We start from the raw sequence: 18,935 nt of genomic DNA on the forward strand, positions 1-18,935 counted from the left end.
AGTGAGTCCGGGTGTGCTTGGGTGACCTTCTCCCCGTACTTTCTCCTGTGCTACAGAGGTGGAGCCATAAACTCAGGCTCAGCTGACCGGCCGTTGCCTGCTTTATAAGATGCCAAGGGCTGCCTATGTAGATTCCCAGGGTGGAACTGTAGGAACCAACCAGTGTCAATGGTTAACCCAGGTTCTTGGTGTCTGGAGCTTTTCTTTCCTGTATTATTAACTAAAGAACATTTTTACCATTGCCCAGCTGTGAGCACCCAGCTCATAGATCCTCTATGGAGAGAGTGAACACAGGTAAGCATTGCTCTATTGTTGTCATTATTCAAAGTCATCCAGCCTGTGTTTTGCTCATGCTGGCCTCTTTGATTAGGAAGCAGCAGTGCTTTGTATCCAGCAATGTAAATATCAGTGTTGAATTAAATGCAGTTAAGAGAATGTAATTTCCTATGCAAGGGCTTTAAGTAGGAGTCTGTGTGTCATATTCCTTGAGTTCTTTTGCAACTTTGGTCAAAAACAGTTTCAAACTGGTCTTGAGAGAGTTGACTGAAGAGATCTTACGTGCCACTGTAGATGTAGATATCTAAAAGTGACTTCCTTCTATCCCATATTTAATACCAGATGGAGTATTCTATAACTTCTATCAAAAGCAAATCATGGCATCCGTAGATATGCATACATTTATGAATATATGGCTTCAAGCTTTGGAATGTGTGTTTAAACATCCCCTAAAAAAACTTCAAGAAAAATAGGTTAATTTTTTCTAAGAATTGTATATAGTTATATGAGAGCAAATAAAAACATCCATTTTTCTAGACTTATTTATTGATTTAATTTAATCTATTTTTATGCAGCAGGTTCTCACTAGTTATCTATTTTATACATACTAGTGTATCTGTGGGATGAATTGGGAGATTGGGACGGACATATATAGACTTATTTTAACATAGATTCGAAGTAGAGAATTTTCTCCTGTTGTGTTCATTGTAATTTCTCTAAGGCCTTTTTCTTGTCCACTGTTGTCTTTGAGTATCTATTCAGAAAATTATAGATTTATCAGTTCTTGCTCTCCGGACGCCATGAATTCTTTAACATATAAAATCAAATTGTCGGGCTTCCCTGGTGGCACAGTGGTTGAGAATCCGCCTGCCAATGCAGGGCACATGGGTTCGAGCCCTGGTCCGGGAAGATCCCACATGCCATGGAGCAGCTAGGCCTGTGCGCCACAACTACTGAGCCTGTGCTCTAGAGCCCACGAGCCACAACTACTGAGCCCGCGTGCCGCAACTACTGAAGCCCGTGCGCCTAGAGCCCATGCTCCGCAACAAGAGAAGCCACCACGATGAGAAGCCTGCGCACCACAATGAAGAGTAGCCGTCACTCAGTGCAACTAGAGGAAGCCCGTGCACAGCAACAAAGACCCAATGCAGCTGAAAATAAATTAATTAAATTAATTAATTTTAAAACTTAAAAAAAAAATCTTAAAAAAATCAAATTGTCTCCCTTGTTGCTGGATATAGGTGGTAAACCAGCACTTTTCTTATAAAGCTGATGGATTTTGGTCATTTGCATTATCCTCTTATACAGTCATAGGAACTGAAAGGTCATTAGGGAAATAAGACTGGAGTATTTGTGCCAAACACTACCCTTACAGCTACAAGAGACAGACCCTTAAGAAGAAAACAATATATTAATGAACCTTTGCCACTTTACTTTGGAAACTGTGGACCAATCACTCTCTAAGTCAGATTTTAACCAACAAAGTGACTCGAAATGCCTAAGCCACAGCTGTTCTGTGGAATGCCATTTAAGAGTTCCTGAAATTAAGCCAAAAATAAGTTTAAAGGTGAACAGAGTCCAGAGTTCAAATCAGCAGAGAGAGAAAAACAGAGACAGAGACAGACAGTGAGAGAACCAGAGTGACTGATAGATGTAACTCCTGCTTAAGTTTATTTTTAGAACATGAGCACTGTGATAAAATCAAGGCATTAATCCCACGCAAAACAAGACCATGACAACATTTGAAACTGGAAGAGAAGACTGAAGTGGAAGGGGCCCTCACGATGCTATTCTAATGCATTTTCCTAAATAAGTGCGGTTTTTATTTGCAAAAGAACAAGAGTTTTAAAGGACACTGGAAAATCTGTTTTTTCCATTGTGCATGTGAATGGTGAGTCCACGTCAAGACTTGGATATAAATGAGTTGAAAGTTAGAAAATAGCATAAGGTATAGTTTTTGGAAAAACAACAGATATATAAAGGGTATTTAGGATAAATATTTATAACCGAGACCACCCAAGGATTTGGTTGAATCATTTCTTTTTTGAATTTGTAAAACCCATCATTTAACAAACTGTTTAGCTTTTGTCCCCTATGAATTTATCCTTGAGTTACTTCCTTGTTCTAGGAAAAGTGGCCTCAAATCCAACTTTAGGAATAGTGGATAGAAAATGTCGTTATTTCAGGCATCACATAGACTATAAATATTTCTATGGTAGCTTTTGGGGAAATAAGCCTTTATGTGCTTACTGTGTTCTGGATGATTAAATACGATATTCACTGGATCTTCACTACAAGTTTGAAAGGAGCTATTATATTCATTTTATAGATGAAGATTAGGTTTTGCACTTTCTGGCTGTGTTTTCTGGGAAAGTCACGTAACTTCTTCAGGTCTAAGCTTCAAACTCAGTCTGGTGTGAATTCCACAACGCACGTGCTTCTCATTACCAGATGATATCCTACCTTTTCTAACATTATGATGCTAAGAGTTATTAGGCTTGATACAAACAGCAAAAGGGAAATGTCCCCAGAAGATCTCACACATATGATCTTTGTCTGAGGATGTGGCTGAGAACACAGACGGGTGACCAATACCCTCTCTCTTGAACCGATGAGTGATGTTTTCTCCACAGATATCGGTTTCAACAAACCGATGGGATACCTATCATCACGGCTCCATCACTCTATGGTAGCGGAAGACTTAACCCTGAAGAATCTACCCTGATTCTTTTTATAAGGTGATGACTGACACTGCTCTTCATGCCTAGGCATTTATGTCACATGGATAAAAGCAGTTCTTCCAGCATGGAGGACATTTTGCTCGTTGTTTTTCCTGCTAGTACCATTGTTTTGAATAATGGGAGACAACTAAGTTAGTGTTCTTAAGAAGGCAATGACCTACATTTTGTCTGTGAAAAGAGAAACTCTAGAATTCTGATTCTTTTTTTTTTTTTTTCCCCGCCACCATAGTCTCAAGCCCTTGACCTCTGTAAGATGCTAACATGGAGTTAATGGGTCATCTGGTCATTTCCCTGATTTGGTTGTTATTGCACTTAGAGAAAAAAGCCACTTTTCTCTAATTTATTCACTGATTGATCCTCTCAACAAATATTTATTAAATATAAAACAGTCCTAAAGAAGGAGGGTTCAGTGGGAGATGATTTATTGCAATGAAACCATTTTCCTTAGGGAACTTAACATTAGTGAAGGAGGAAAAACAGATAATTTGTCATTGAGTTGATACAGCACTTCATCTATTTAACATATTTATTGATTGACTACTGTGTGCCACGCAATAATTAGACATCAAAAATATATTGATGAAAAGAAAAAGACAAAAGTCCCTGCCTTCATGAATCTTGTATTTTGGTAGATGTTGACGGAGACTATCGATAAGTAAAAGAAATTGCACGTCGAAGGCGATAAGTCTTTATGGAGGAAAACAGTAGGGGAGGAAATTAGGTGTGAGAGGTGGAGGAGTGAGAATATTGCATGAGCTATTTTAGAACAACGAACATCTGTTATCTCCGAGTTTGTGTTGGTCAGGAAGCCAGGCTTATCTGGGTCCTCTGAATCAGGGTCTGTCAGGCTGCAGACACACAGTCCAGTGGGACCGCAGGCATCTCAAGCCTCGCCCGGGTGAGGATTCTCTTCCAAGCTTAATCACATGGTACTTGGCAGGGTTTGGCTCTTCTGGGGCAGTTGGATGGGGGGCTCAGTCTCTACTAGCTGTTGGCTAGAGACCTCCTTCAGTTCCTTGCCACTTGGGCCTCTCCATAAAACAGCGCCCAACATGGCAGCTGGTTTCCATTAGCTCCAGTGAGCAAACAGGCAAGACAGAGGGCAGAGTCTTTCTCTAGCCTAATCTTGGACGTGACATCCCCTCAGTTTGGCCATACTCTGTTGATTAGAAATGAGTCACTTGTTCCAGCCGGCCCTCAAGGAGGGGGAATTTCACAAAAGTATGAACCCCAGGAGGCAGGGATCACTGGGGACCATTGCCAAAGCTGCTTGACACAGGTTTACATGTTTAAATAGGATGGTCAGAGAGAGCTTCACTAAGTAGGTGAAATTTGGTCGAAGTCCTGGAGGTGGTGAGGAATTGGGCAAGGTGGATACCTTGGAACAGAGCAGTTCAGGCAGATAGAACAGCCAGTGCAAAGCTCTGACGTGCTGGGCATATTCGAGAAACCACAAGGAGACCAGTGTGGCTGAAGCAAAGTTACAGAGGGAAGAGTAGTAGTGGATGAGGTCATCTTTGTGCCAGGATCTTTTTCCAAGATGGAGAGGATTCTGCAAGCTAAATATGTCTGAGATGTTTTTTTGAGATGTTAGAAAAGACCAGGGTAGGTATAGATTTGAATAGTTAGGGAAAATATTGTGTATGGCAGGCAGGTGATGGTGATAAACAAAATAACAGAAGTGGGAAATGAGGGTAAATGAAGACCTGGCTCCCCCAGCTTGACCAATGGAAAGATAAAAAGGTGTCTTAACACCAAGACTGTGCTGAGGTTAATGACCTGCTGCTCAACCAAATGAGACTTGGAAGGAACACACCAATCTCATCACCACAGAAACTCATGCCAGCTGTTGCCAACAGACAGGGAACTACAAAGCAAATGTAGATTTCTTGGGTGAAACACTGTTAGGCGGCTTTCTCCAAATGCCTCTCTTCTGATTAGGATGTACACCTCTCTCAGATTTTAGCAAGTAATGACCAACAAGTCACCCACTGGTCTTAGCATCTTCAAATGGTCACTTTGTTGGAAACCATGGAGTAAAAGGACTCTAAACAAACAGTCCTTCTGAGATGCATATTGTTTTAGTCCATCAGGGCTGCTATGGAAAAATACTGTAGACTGGGTGGTTTAATCACAAACATTGATTTCTCACAGTTCTGGAGGCTGGGAGTCTACGATCGAGGCGCTGGAACATTTGGTATCTGGTGAGACCCATTTCCTGGTTCATATAGGGCTGTCTTCTCAGTGTGTCCTCATATGGCAGAAGAGGCAAGAGAGCTCTCTGGGGTCTCTGAGGGCTCCACCCTCATGACCTAATCACCTTCCAAAGGCCCCACCTCCTAAATCCATCACATTGGGGGGTTAGGATTTCAATAGATGAATTAGGGGAGGATACAAACATTCAGTATGTAGCATCGATGAATGTCAAAATAAACTCAGATCGGTTGTTTTCGGTTACAGTTTCTAGGCCCAAGAGCTCAGCTTCAGGAAAAAAGAATGTCTACACCCTGTAGTGATTGCACTGGAGGATCCCTCTGCAGGGACATTTGCATCCTGCTTTCTTAGCTGGCCAGCCTCAGCAGACTTGGAGAATTCTTTTTCTCATCATTTTTAGGCCCTATGTACCCTGGGCTTTGTAGTTATTTAAACATAAGCAATGGATGACTTTATTCTTTCTTATGGCTGCTCTTCAGTGAAAAAGATGGGATCGATTTCTTTTTTCTTCCTGTCCCTCCAGGGTTTTCTACTCTAAAATCAAGGATTCCAATGCACGATGTGTATAGCATTTTAAAGAGGCTTTTACGTTTAAAATCTTTTCTAGTTACATTGGCTCCACATTCACTCTCTTTTAAAAGTAGACCTGAAGCTGTCCACAGGTGCAAAGGAAAACTGAAAAAAGTCAATCATCTAAGAAACAGCCCCAAAATAGATTTACCCAACAGTTCTGCATAAAGAAGGTGATTTTTACCGTAACAATGTCCAGAAGTATCACCTCAAGTTCTGATTTTATGTAAGATATGAGTATAGTTTTAAAGACTTCAAACGGTTACATGGCTTTAGACGATGTTCCATAAGATTTATTCTTTTAACTCAAAAAGAAGCATTCAGTTATTCTTTCTTTTTTTAAAGAAAAAAGTATGTTCCAGCACACATGACAAAAACATATTTCATCACAATGAATTTTCATTTTTCATTATACTCCATTTTAAATTAGAACCATGTTCCAATGCAATCAATAATCATTTATTGGGTCTGGTACCAAGATAACAAAGACCTAGTCCTTGCCCTCGGTCTGGCAGAAAAAGGCGGATCTGTAAATAATTAAGGGCAATTCAGTGACCTAGTACCATGATAACATGAGATATGACGAGCACACCAACGAATTGAGCTTTTCTTCACGAAGGCAATAAGGTGATAGATAAATCTGTGGCATGTTGCTCTTGTCCTGGGTATGCTTTTGGAATTCAGAACTTTCAGGCACTGAAATATTGTTTTTACTATGAGCTCTTTTACGAGATTTTTTCTTGCCAGAAGCTTACTCTGACAGTTCCCTTAGAATTATTGTTTTCTTTTCCCTGTAGTTTGGTAACTGTATCAGGGTCATCCAGAGAAATAGAACCAATAGGATACATATATATAGAGAGAAGGAGAGGTAGGAAGAGATTTAATATGAGGAATGGGTCCTATGTTTGTGAGGGCTGGCAAGTCTGAAATCTGTAGGGTAGGCTGGCAATCTGGAAATTAAGAGTTAATATTGCAGTCCTGCGTCCAAAATGTGCAAAATTTGCAGGGTAGGCCAGTAGGCAGGAAACTCAGGTATGCTGCAGCCTTGAGGCAGAGCTGCTGCTTCTAGCTCCTTTGGGAAACCTCAGTCTTTGCTCATAATCCCTTCACCTGTTGGATGAGGCCCACACTCACTAGGGAGGGTCATCTATCAATACTTTACTTAAAATCTACAGATCTGGGGCTTCCCCGGTGGCGCAGTGGTTGGGATTCTGCCTGCCGGTGCAGGGGACGTGGGTTCGTGCCCCGGTCTGGGAAGATCCCACGTGCCGCGGAGCGGCTGGGCCCGTGAGCCATGGCCGCTGAGCCTGCGCGTCCGGAGCCTGTGCCCCGCAACGGGAGAGGCCACGGCAGTGAGAGGCCCGCGTACCGCAAAAAAAAAAAAAAAAAGTCTACAGATCATAAATGTTCATCACATCTCACAAACATCTTCACAACAACATCCAGAATGGTGTTTGACCAAACAACCGGGCCCCATGGCCTGGCCAAACTGACACATAAAGTAACCCACCCCAGGAACACAGGGCACCTTCGCTATGATTGTATTTTGCCGTATTAGACATTCTAAGCTTGAAGCTTCAGTTTCTGTAAAAGAAATTAACTGTATTTTACTCGTTATATACACTTACGATCCCATAAGATGGAGACGCCTAAAAGTACCGTCGTTTTTGTATAGAAGCATCCACTAATTTAATACAGCATTCTCAGTGCTACAGTTTTTTAATAAGGCAAACGGGACAGAGAGAAAATGATTTCTTTTAATTCAGGCAAAGAAAAAGACACCACAGTCCAGCCTTCTAATGGCATTGTCTCTTAGCTTCACTTTCTATACCATATATTTCAGCTACTATATATTCTCTCCTAGATTTTTGTGTAGTTTATATTTTTTCTTTTTTAAAAAATTTTATTGGCGTATAGTTGATTTACAACGTTGTGTTAGTTTCAGGTGTGCAGCAAGTTATTCAGTCATACGTATATTCATTCTTTTTCAGATTCTTTTCTCATATAGCTTGTCACAGTATATTGAGTAGAGTTCCCTGTGCTATACAGGGGGTCCTTGTTGGTTATTTATAGTAGTGTGTTAATCCCAGGCTCCTGACTTATCCCTCCCCCCTACATTTCCCCTTTGGTAACCATAAGTCTGTTTTTTATATCTATAAGTCTGTTTCTGTTTTGTAAATAAGTTCATTTATGTCATTTTTAAAATTAGATTCCACGTATAAGTGGTATCATATGGTATTTGTCTTTCTCTTTCTGACTTAACTTCGCTTAGTATGATAATCTCTAGGCCCATTCATGTTGCTACGAATGGCATGTTTTCTTTCTTTTTTATGACTGAGTATGTGTAGTTTATTTTTCATATGTATGAGGCCTGCCCCCCAATGACTATGTTCACAGTAGTAGCAACATGCCAGGAGCTTTGAGAAGCCACAAGGTAAACATGGTGTCTCTTTTTGAAGCGTTAATTTAACTCAACAGTTTGGATGGAGAATAGACGAACTAAATCATTTAAGTGATAAGCAGGTTACATAACTATTTTTGTAATGCAGTATATATTTTAAAGAAAACTCGTAAGACTGGAATATTTTGAGCTTGGGCTCAGTCCGATGTGTCATATTCTCAGATCTCCGAGGATTTGGGGTAGGGATGACGGTAATGTACTCACTTCTCTTTTGGTTTTTCAGATTTTTTTAATGGACAGTTTTGAGAAGTGCTGTCAAGGGAGGATTTTTGTTAAGTACATGGGATAGGTTAGTACTTGATTAGCTAAGGGGCTCTGCCCGCATCCACCCCTCCCAAATAGCTACTCACCCACAGGCTTGGCAGTCTTCTCACAACTATGTACTTATCTCTTGTGAGACCATCCCAGACAATAGCCATTCAGGACATGCTGTCTCTGCTTTGGGAAAATAAGCCAAAGCAGCCTCAGGAAACAAGGCACCCGGCATAAGGGCTGGACCGCGGAAGTGTTAGTAGGTCTCTGATCCAGGGCTCTTCTGTGTGGGAGCCACTGCCTTGAGTCTGCTGAGCGAGAGCTTCGTAAGACTCACCAACGTGCACTTACCTGACAGATGCACCCAGCCTTCCTGACGAACTGTGAGGTTATTAACTGACCTCTTAGCGTTCTCGTCGTGTACTGTGGAGTTCTGTTTATAGATGGCATGATAAAATCCTTCCCTGGACTCGCAACTAGCATTTGAGAAGCTGCCAGAGTCTCAGAGGCTGTGAGCTATGTGCCAGGATTGTCACATCCAGAAGCTCGCTCCTTTGCTTCAGGTCGGAATTGAGGCAACTTGCGGGTGGTTAGAGAACACTCAAGGAGAAAGCAGTGTGGCTGATTCGAGCAAATGAAGACTTACGAGTTACACATATTTAAATTTAGGCTTCGTGGGAATGGAAGGCGGTTTCATTTCCTTAAGACTAAATTTTTATTTAGCTGTACCAGATAACAGTATTGAGTTGGGGATAAGATTACGCCATTTACACCAGGAGTTTAAAAGCTAAAGAAACATTCAGAGAAACAAAACTGAACGAAGCAAAATCATGAACAAGCAGACCCAAACAAAACCTAACGGAAGTAAAATATACCATGATTTACGCTCACAGCAGGAGTCAGGACCGTGTTTCCACGCCTTCTGTTACTGTGGGCAGAATATTTTGTGTGTGCTTTTCCTGAACATTTGTGTCACCTCATTCCTGTTCTTTGCTGGCATAAAGGAGGGACACTGTTTCTCCAGTTGTGCATGGAACTGTGTCTGGGAAAAAAGGGGCTGTATTCGTCATGCACAAAGTCATACCGTGATAACTATATCGTGGACCTGGTTATTTTTGGCATCAAAATAATAGCGTTCAGTAATCACATCGCCACTCAGGAGACAGCACGTTGTGTCATCTTTTACACTTCGGTTTCACGACTTGAACAAATGGCATCTCTGTTCCTCTAAGTATGTGCGCAGTACTCATTGCACTGGGCACTAGGGCATATGAAGATAACTCCATCCGTTCCTTGCCAATGGGAAAGACAAAGTCTATCCAAAAAGGACGTGGGCAGAAAAGTCAACTTTGCTGGGAAGTTGAGGGAAGCTTTACCGTGGAGGTAACACTGTGTTTCAGCTTGAAGAGAAAAGGAATGTCTGCCTGATCTACAAAGAACCGAACATGTTTGGGAAAACGTGAGAAGTTCAGTGTGGCTGGAATCTAGGGTGCTGGTGTAAGAACTGAGGCAGGGTGGTGACACCTGGGCTAAAGAAGTGGTGTGACCTAGCAGTATGTCACCTGGGAAGGCTTTTTGTAGGGTTTACCCTTCTCCCCCAAATCACACGCAACGCTAGTTCTAAGACTGAACTATTTGCCCATTCATGACCTGTGACTGATTCTGGGAAAGGAGAAGGATTTAATAGAAAATGTAGAGAACAGAGAAGAGACAGAAGAAGCTAATCCCTGGTGTTTTTCTGCTTTACAGAGGACTCTTTGATTCTCATGCAAGGTGGGCTTTTTCCAAGACATAGAACTCTTTCTAACGCAAATAACTTAATGATTGCTCATCGGGGCTCTATTTTCTTCCCAAGCTGTCCATTCGCCATGCTTTATTGTCCTAAACTGCGTGGATATTAACTTGGTGCCACTCTATTTAGGGAGCACGTGGTCAGAATAGTTTTTTTCACACCTGAATGGAGCGCTTGAGATGGGATCAGGGATTCACCTGCAAAGACGCAGCTCCTCTGTATACCAAGGGATGACTAGATAGACTAAACGGGGCATCATGGTGCTGGAAAGAACACTGGGCTCAAAGTCAGTTACCTTCAGTCTTAGGATCGTTATATATTTATTCTTATTGGACAGTAAGTAGTTCTCCCTTGTCAGTTTCCTCATCTATAAAATAAAAATATTCCCATCATTTATTTCTACATTCCTTCAACAAACACTTAATAGTGTATGTATATATTAAGTGTGTGTATATTTATATATATAAATAAATACATATACTATATATAAAAATAAATCTATATTATATATATAGGAGGAAAAAAATACACACACACACACACACACATTCCTCTAGTGGCTCTGCTTTTCTAATCAAACCCTGGTAACCAACCCTATTAGGTATTTATATGTGTATATATATGACTTATGATACTATTTGATCTTATATAATGGGTGACACCTCTGGTACTGCAGCCGGAAGCTGCAAGGCAGGCAGCTGGCAGCACAGGTGGACGTGAGGTAAAGGAGGACAGCAGGTGAGAACTGGCAAAGATTAGCCAGAAGCCACCAGGATGAAATGAAGCTCACGTTCATCTCTCACAGCCTTTGAGCTTCCAGTGAGATCATGGGGGTGTCCAGAGGGGAAGAGGCTGCCCCCCGCCATATAACCCAGGAGCCGCAGAAGCTGAAGGAAGAAGTCCAGCAGGAACCACGGGCTCACCTGCTGCTCTGTGCCAACACGTTAGCCGTGCCAACCTGTGTGAAGTGCCACGTGCCCTGTGCCGACCTTCCGGTGTAAAGAGAATACAGCTGTTGGTTTACTTCTGCCTTACAGATGTCGTGCAGAATGTCTCCCATGGCCCAGGCTAACCTGGGACTATGAAGGAAATGGAATTCTGGAACGTGTAGTCCCAGTTTAGCTAAACTGATACGATCCAAACCTACCACCCCTGACGCCTGCCATTCAGAATATAAAACAAATGATTGAAACACAGTTCCTGTCTCCAAAGAGCTAACGGTATGGTGGGAGAGAGTCTTCATCCAGTCCGACGTGTGTTATAATAGAACTACTTGGTGTGGTGGGACACAAGCACAGAGTGAGAACAATACACATGAACAAGCTTTGGAAGTGTTACGTTTTTAATGGCCTTGCAGGGTCTCATGTTGGCTATTTGACATTAGATTACCTCTACTTAGAAAAAGTAAAAACTGGAGACGAAATGTGTTCTAGATATTTTAATAAATGTATATTCCCTGAGATACCCTCGTCTTTATCTCAGTTCACTTGGGCGAGTGGTGGTGCTGAACGGATAGCAACCAGATCTCTACACTAACCCAGGTCTTTTGGTTTGCGTAATTATGTATGCTTACTTAAGTCACCAACCGTTTTTCCACAGAGACGATGTTTGTTTTGCTTAAGTATAACTTACCCGTCTTTTAACCTGAGGAAAGAAACCCAGAGATATATGAAGAAATTTCTTGACCGGTAGCAAAATTCCTTGACAATGAAAAATGTAGAGAAAAGCAATGAAGATAGGAAGTAGCTTCAAAATGCTATGCCAAAACGATACTACGAAAGCTGCTGCTTTATCGTCACCATCTTGTATAAATCTTCTCTATTTCCTTATTAGATTATGTTTGACTAACAGCTTAATCTGCCTCAGTTTCTCTTCCTTTGCTGCTGTCTAATAGGGTAGATTTGGTATATTTCAAAGACATCATGTTTTCTCTGTATCACAAAGATGGTGTCACAAGGATAGGTGGCCTCATCCGTTCTGTGAAGGGTTTGTGTCCATATCCCAAACGTCCTGTTACCAAAGTCATGGAAAGAAGGTATTTCTGCTGAATCTTCCCTGAATGATACGAGACTACATGAAGAAACTTATGGGATGTTTCACTTACCAATAACAAAGGAGCATGTGTCATTTCACGGCAGAAATAACGTTTTCAATTTACTGCCTGGTTTTTATTTAACAAACACAGGGTGCTAACTACATGCTGTGCATTGTTCTAAGTGCATTACAAGTATTCCTCCTTCTGCCCCCACGAGAAACTTTATTGTTACAGATAAGGAAACAGGAGCACAGAGAGGCCATGAAATGTTCCCAAGGTCACACAGCTAGTAAGTGGCATAGCTGATTTTGGACCAGGCAGCCTTTCTCTATAGTAAGTGTTTTAAAGCATTAACCCACACCCTCTAAAGAACCTCAATTCCCCATAAATTCATATCTGTGTGATTGTTAGTAACGCTAAATTATATTGACACGTAATTTGGGTTATACACCTAACATTCAAGAAACCTTTGTACGCAACTCAGAGTGAAAGCCTGAGGAATGCTCAGGCATTGAACTGATAAAATAGAATCAAACCCTTCCCCCTGAACCCTGCTCTCTGCTCTCTGGTTACTGGTTTCTTTGAAGTATTCTATTTTGCACGCCAAACATTAAGTTGTGCTTTCTCTATCAAAGGCATTTAAAGAATAAAAAGCAAATCAGAAACAGAAAAGAAGATATCTGTGCTCCATTTAACAGGCAGAACCCCAGCTGCGCCAGCACAAGCATCTGTCATTTCCATCAAAAGTTAATAAACACACTAAAAAGTTAATCAACACAAACAGAATTTTGACACCGTAAATCACTAAGGACTTCACTTCATAAAGCGAATATAATAGCCAATCTAAGGAAAGTAATAATCCATTGATGGGGGAAAATACAATCGTTCCTTATGGTCCTGATGACATATGGAAATCTGTCGGCTTCAATACCAAGTATTGAACTAATACCAAACAAGCCATTTGTTTGAGGGGAAGAATATGATAAAAGTAGAGCCCAGTGGGCCTTGACAGAGTTCTTAGTTTAGAGTAGAAAGTCTCCCTTTACTTAATTCAGTATAAAATAGACCCCTTCTTTGTGCCAGTGAATATTAACTTCATTAGTTAGAAGCCACTGCTCGTGATATGCAAAGATTTACAATGGAAGTTTTCATGGAGAAGGTAGAAGGAGCCTTAGTTTTCACTCTTGCATCAAAATTAGTTAAGAGTAACAGTGAGTGATGTGAAGCCACCTGTGTCAACTATTTATGGCATAGCAAATCCTGTATTTCATTGGTTCCGCCATTTATCACAAATGAAGTCAAATTTATATTTTGAGAAGCATCCAACAAAGCCAGTGGTCAGCATATAATGAGATTGTATTTTTAATAGTGAAGTATTTTCAGTATTCTCTGAAAGAAAAAAAAAAACTAGACTTCCAAAGAAAGAAAGCTGTTAGCGTTACATTTTTACTATTTAAAAATAATTACATGAAAATCATTATTTATTAATCGTTTTCCAGGATTCATCATAAAAATGTCTCTTGAAGAAATAGGATGTTCACCTCTTACGTTGAAAACAAAAACTGTTGGAAAAATTTGGTCGTTGCCCCACCCTTAAGACCGTTAGTGCGTTCATGTTAAAGATCCCTGACTTCCTGAAGGTTCTAATAAACTTCTCTGTTGTGCTTGGCATTTCCTTTTGCGTAGTCTCAGCTTTTAAACTAAAGACCAGATCCTTCACTCACGTATTTTTGTTTTTCTTGTTTTACTCTTTTTCTGATTTGACTCCTAATGAAAATAACAAACATTGGTGGGTAGCACTTCAAAGCTTAGAAAATGCTTTTACAGCAGTGATCACATCTTATCTTCAAAAGCACTCTGTGAGGTGAGGGAGAGGTGAGAGTAAAGCAGTAGAATTCTCACTGTAGTGATGGGAATGCTTAGGCTCAGGTCAGTGAAGCCATACATGGCACCCAGGGGACCTCAAACTCCAGGGTTTCGACTCCAGCTCCATTCCTCTTTCAAAAAGCGTGCAAATCCTACAGGCCCTCCTTTTCTCTTCCATCTCTGCAGTAAAGGGTAACAAGTGATTTCTCAGCGTGCAATCGGTTTGTATTGTAGAATCAGACAGACATGGGTTTTAATCTAGACTGTGCCCGTTATGCCCTATGTGATTTAGGCTAGAGGTTCTCAAAGTGTGTCCCGGCCCTAGAAGCATCAGAATCAACTGGGAACTTGTAAAAAATGCAAATTCTCAGGCTCCATCTCAGACCTACAGACTCGGCAGCTGTGGGGTTAGAGTCCCGTGTATCTGACAAACCTTCCAGGTGATTCGGATCCACATTCGAGTTTGCAGACCAGGGGAACGTATAGGCCAAGGCACCTCGCCACCGTCAAACTTCTGTTTCTCTTTAAATTGGGTCGGTGATAGAGTTTTGGGCGGCAAGAATATGAAACAGCGAATACACAGCAAACAAACGCTTTAGAAATGTTGACCTTCCCAGGGGAGTGAATTTCATTAAGAGGGTTAATTCTAGCTCATTTAATGAATTTGGTCCTCCGTAAATGAAGTCAGGTGTTGTTGTCTTTTTCTGCTAGGAACTTTAATAAAAGCTCACGGAGGGGGCATGACCTCTGTCGCCAGCATTTTATTTGTTGTCTGTTCACGGGATTCTGGCATTTGAGTCATCATAGCTTTGCCCGATGGCCAATTTTAGTTCCATGTCTTGAATTACTTAAAATTTATAGGGCTTAATATGGCTTAGTAAGTTAAGTCTTCAGTTTAAAATAACCTATAAATTCAATCTGAAAACTCAATGAAGAAAATTTTTTAGCCCCGTGTCCATCAAAACGTTTCAAAGTTGGTCTTCTGTGGCTACATGGAGTGTAGAGATAGGAACAGGCAAATCAAGCCCATTTCTCCTTCTGATTCCTCTGCTCGCTCTCTTCTTGGACCTACAACCGTAGAGAACACTTGTTAAAGTCCTACTGTGTGCCAGGCACTGTGCCATAAGCTTGGGGTCCTACTATCCTTATTTATTTGGCTCTCTAGGGAGGGGCTGTGGGAAGTGTTCTATGACAGGAGTTGGGTGATTCAAGCCACGTGAGTTGACCACCTGAGGTTTTGGTTTTAGATCAAATTAAGAGCCTTGCATAATTTGTACATGAATTTTAACTGCCAGGGACGAGAACCTTAGTATGCCCGCTTTCCTTCAGCACTCCGTCTGCCCAGATCCCTGCAGTCTGAAGAGAGACAGCCGCGCAAGCCATGGTTTTTTTGGTTTATTTGCTCCAATAGTTCCCAAAGGTGGGATTCTTGACTTGGAGGAGACAATGAGGGAAAAACCCACCTTATGCTACTAAAGTGTAAAATAAAACTGCAGGGTTTCCATAACTGTGGTAGTCTACAACCGGAGGGCACACTAATAAATAAACTTAACTTGGCTAGGAAGAAGGGAAAATACTGAGCTATAAACGAGACTTACCACCGTGTGTAACATTCTTTTTTCAGAAGGTTATCATATCTGTTTACCAAATCTATATGTAGGTAAAAAATTAAAAGCTAGTTACTTCAGTGTTTACAGAGAACACACAGCTCTGACTAACTCTGTTTAGAATCTCTAGTCACATCACACTCACGATAAAGGCAGAATATGATACTCTAGCACTCCATAACCCTGGCAGTAACTGCGCCCATCACCCGAGGTCTAGTCCTAATGTCCCGGGGCTTTAAGCAAAGAGATCTGACTGGGACTGGTGGTGTCTACTTCTGTCCAGCCTCAGCTGCCTCTTTGCACAGCAAGAAAGCTGTTCAATCATTTGCTCAAACATTTATTTTTTTAGGCTCCACCTTGAATTTAATCACATACTTATCTTCCTGCCAAAGTATTTGTGCTGGTAAAACAGGGCAACTCGATCTAGGCAGAACCTGCTCTTTCTGCTTCTGTCCAAAGGGTCAGTGGTAGAAAGGCTGATGGCAGTGATTTTATAATTGAATGGGGTAATTGTTCTGAGGTTTTTGTTTTTCCCTTGAAAGAAAATGCTACAGGCTTGAAAGCTCTAAGATAAGGGGGAAAGTCTACGCAAAACACTGTGTGCCTTCTCACAGACCTTTAGCTAGTAGAAAACAGGTCATCTTTGTTACACTTTGGCTGGATAAAATCGACACATTATATGGGTAACTGAGGTCAGTAGAAACCCTTGGAGTTTATTTTCCCAGGTACTTTTCTTTTCTGGGCTGAATTAGGGACCTAATTTAGGCTAATAGTGCTACTTACAGACTGAGTTGAATTCCTTGGGTTCATTTATCATACTCATATGTTAAAGGTACTTAAAAGCCCAGAGCTGCCACTGTGAATGATCAAATTCTATAGTCTCCCTTCAACGATCTATGATTTATTCTACCTAAATGACCAGGAAATGGATAAAGGGCCGTGTAATTTTGCTAAATTTGTCAAACAGAGAAACTGAAGAATGGAAGTGTGATCATTTCGTTTGCCTCGATGGCCAAAAATGTACCCAAAACCTTGTTCAGAAATATCGTTTAGCAGATTATGGCTACGGAAAAAAGACTCAAAGCCCTCAGCCAGGCAGGTCAAAGTTTTGCCATTTGGGGCTTGGCCCTCTCTGCCACCATTTCTCTCTCTCACTTTACACCAGTGCTGCGTCCTTTCCTCCCTTCTGAAGTATGTAAGTCCTCTCCCACTTAAGTCACCTATCTAAGCAGGTGTCTCAACGTTAGAGCCAAATCCGCCTTTTACATGACACCTTTCCAGATGAAATCTAGCAACAGGGAGCACACCCTCCTTTGAATTCATCCTGGTTTCTATTCCGTTTTCTGCTCATCAACCGTCAGCCAGGACCGTTTCCCACTCATTTGACTGTTAGTCGAAACATAACTGAAATAAAAATACAATAGCAGTGATTATCTCCTGTTTGCTATAGCTAGTCCTCTAAACAACTTACTAACTCCCTATGGACTGGCATTATGTCTTGTAAATCATAAATGTGTGAATAGCCTATTTGTTACCGACCTCTTTAATCAGTAGAAATTGGTAAGAGGCCCAATGAGGGATTCAGACAAGGCTTTACGGGGACTTGCGCTGCAGCAGGAGGGGGCGAAAGCAAGTAATGCGTAACCTTGCTCCGTCCCCCCGCGGGGGGGGGGGGGCGGGGGGTGAGCTTAAACGGGGTAAGGGTGGAGGCGGGGCAGTGTGTTGGGCCGGAGTGGTTGGCTGAGGAGGTCTGCCCACCCCCTTCACGGTGCTGCGTGCAGGGGTCCCGCGTGGCGCCGTGCTTTTGCTCCTCACAGGGGGAGAGGTGACAGTTGCGTTTTGGCCTTTGTGTATCTTACTGGCCATAATTTGCCCCGACTGCGCATGCACGCAGTTATTTTTAGTCCCTCATAATTCCTTTGTAGCTTGTTGTTCAAGGAGACGTCTGTCCAGGTGCCAGCCCTGCAGCAGAGCGCCCCAGGTCCCAGCCTGTCTTCATAGTAACCACCTTGAACGTAGTAAAAAGGCCGGGGGGCGGGGACGGGCGGGCAAGGAACAGCATTTATGTCTTTGGGGCAAATAATCAAAAGTTAGGTTGAGGAATGATATATAATAAGATTTGCTCCTTAATAGGATAAATTGCAAACAAGTTCAAAACAGGCAGCATTTATTTTGGGTTTTCCTTCTACTCTGTCCCTCACCCTGTCTCCCAGTTCACACACACACACACACACACACACTCCTTCCGATGCTCTGATTTCCTCTCTTCTACTGGTTGCACGTCTAGTACTTTGCTTTAGCCCCGTGTAGGTCTTTACTTTCCTGCTATTCTCCAGGGAGGGCTGCTTTGCTTGATGTTTGCCTGTTCCCTTGAATCATCCTGGATCCCATACTCTGTGAAGAGTCACTTTCCCCTTATTGTACCCTCTCATGTAATATTTACATTTAACTTGGGACTCTTGGGTGCATCGACTACACAGTGAATAACATAAATAAGTCAAGTACTATGATGGCCTGGGATGGGGGGAGGAGTTTTAATTTAGGCGAATTTAGGTTACTTATCCTGTTTAAGCAGAACCTCATTTATGGGCTAGGAAATCAGGTGTTATATAATACCAGAAGGTCTAAAATGTGGTCTGCATCACAAGTAAATACTCAGTGTTGCATCTGTGAATTGGACAAAGTTGCAGAAGTTGAAAGAACGTAAGCTTCTAATAATTAGTGAAAGCATGTACTGTATACACAGACACCATCTAGATTGAGAGAAAGGGCTGGCAGAATATTTAACTGCCTGCACCCATCCACGTGGTGCTTTATGGTGCCTGTAAGGTGATGAGTCAGAGAAATATAGCCGGCAGAAAAGGTAGGGAAAGTGGTCAAATACTTCGACCCTCCTTTTTGGGACTAAAACCAGTTTGAATTGGTAGGTCTGACAAGGCTGAAATTTATTACCCACTCTCCCCGCCTAGTTATCATTTAGAGCGAACTGTGAATGATAGCCCCAGCCTGTTCTCATTTGGGCGGTCTTCATTTCTGCAATATTTATTTGATGTCTGTATAGAAACTTTTAAAGAGCAAAATGAGCCCTGCCCAAGTTTAGACAGTCATTTAGGGCCACTGG

The 18,935-nt window shown here is 41.8% G+C and overlaps 1 protein-coding gene across 1 annotated transcript in view; it reads left to right on the plus strand.

The window, feature by feature from the left end:
* The first annotated feature begins 246 nt into the window (after window positions 1–246).
* Window positions 247–18,935, plus strand: part of KCNJ16 (potassium inwardly rectifying channel subfamily J member 16) — a 50,815-nt gene continuing 32,126 nt past the window's right edge. The window contains exon 1 of the mRNA XM_082861643.1: window positions 247–294. The gene's annotated coding sequence lies outside the window, so the exon portion shown is untranslated. The remainder of the gene's footprint in view (window positions 295–18,935) is intronic.

The sequence above is a fragment of the Leucopleurus acutus genome (assembly GCF_964270905.1).
Source record: "Leucopleurus acutus genome assembly, chromosome: 19".
Classification (NCBI taxonomy): domain Eukaryota; kingdom Metazoa; phylum Chordata; class Mammalia; order Artiodactyla; family Delphinidae; genus Leucopleurus; species Leucopleurus acutus.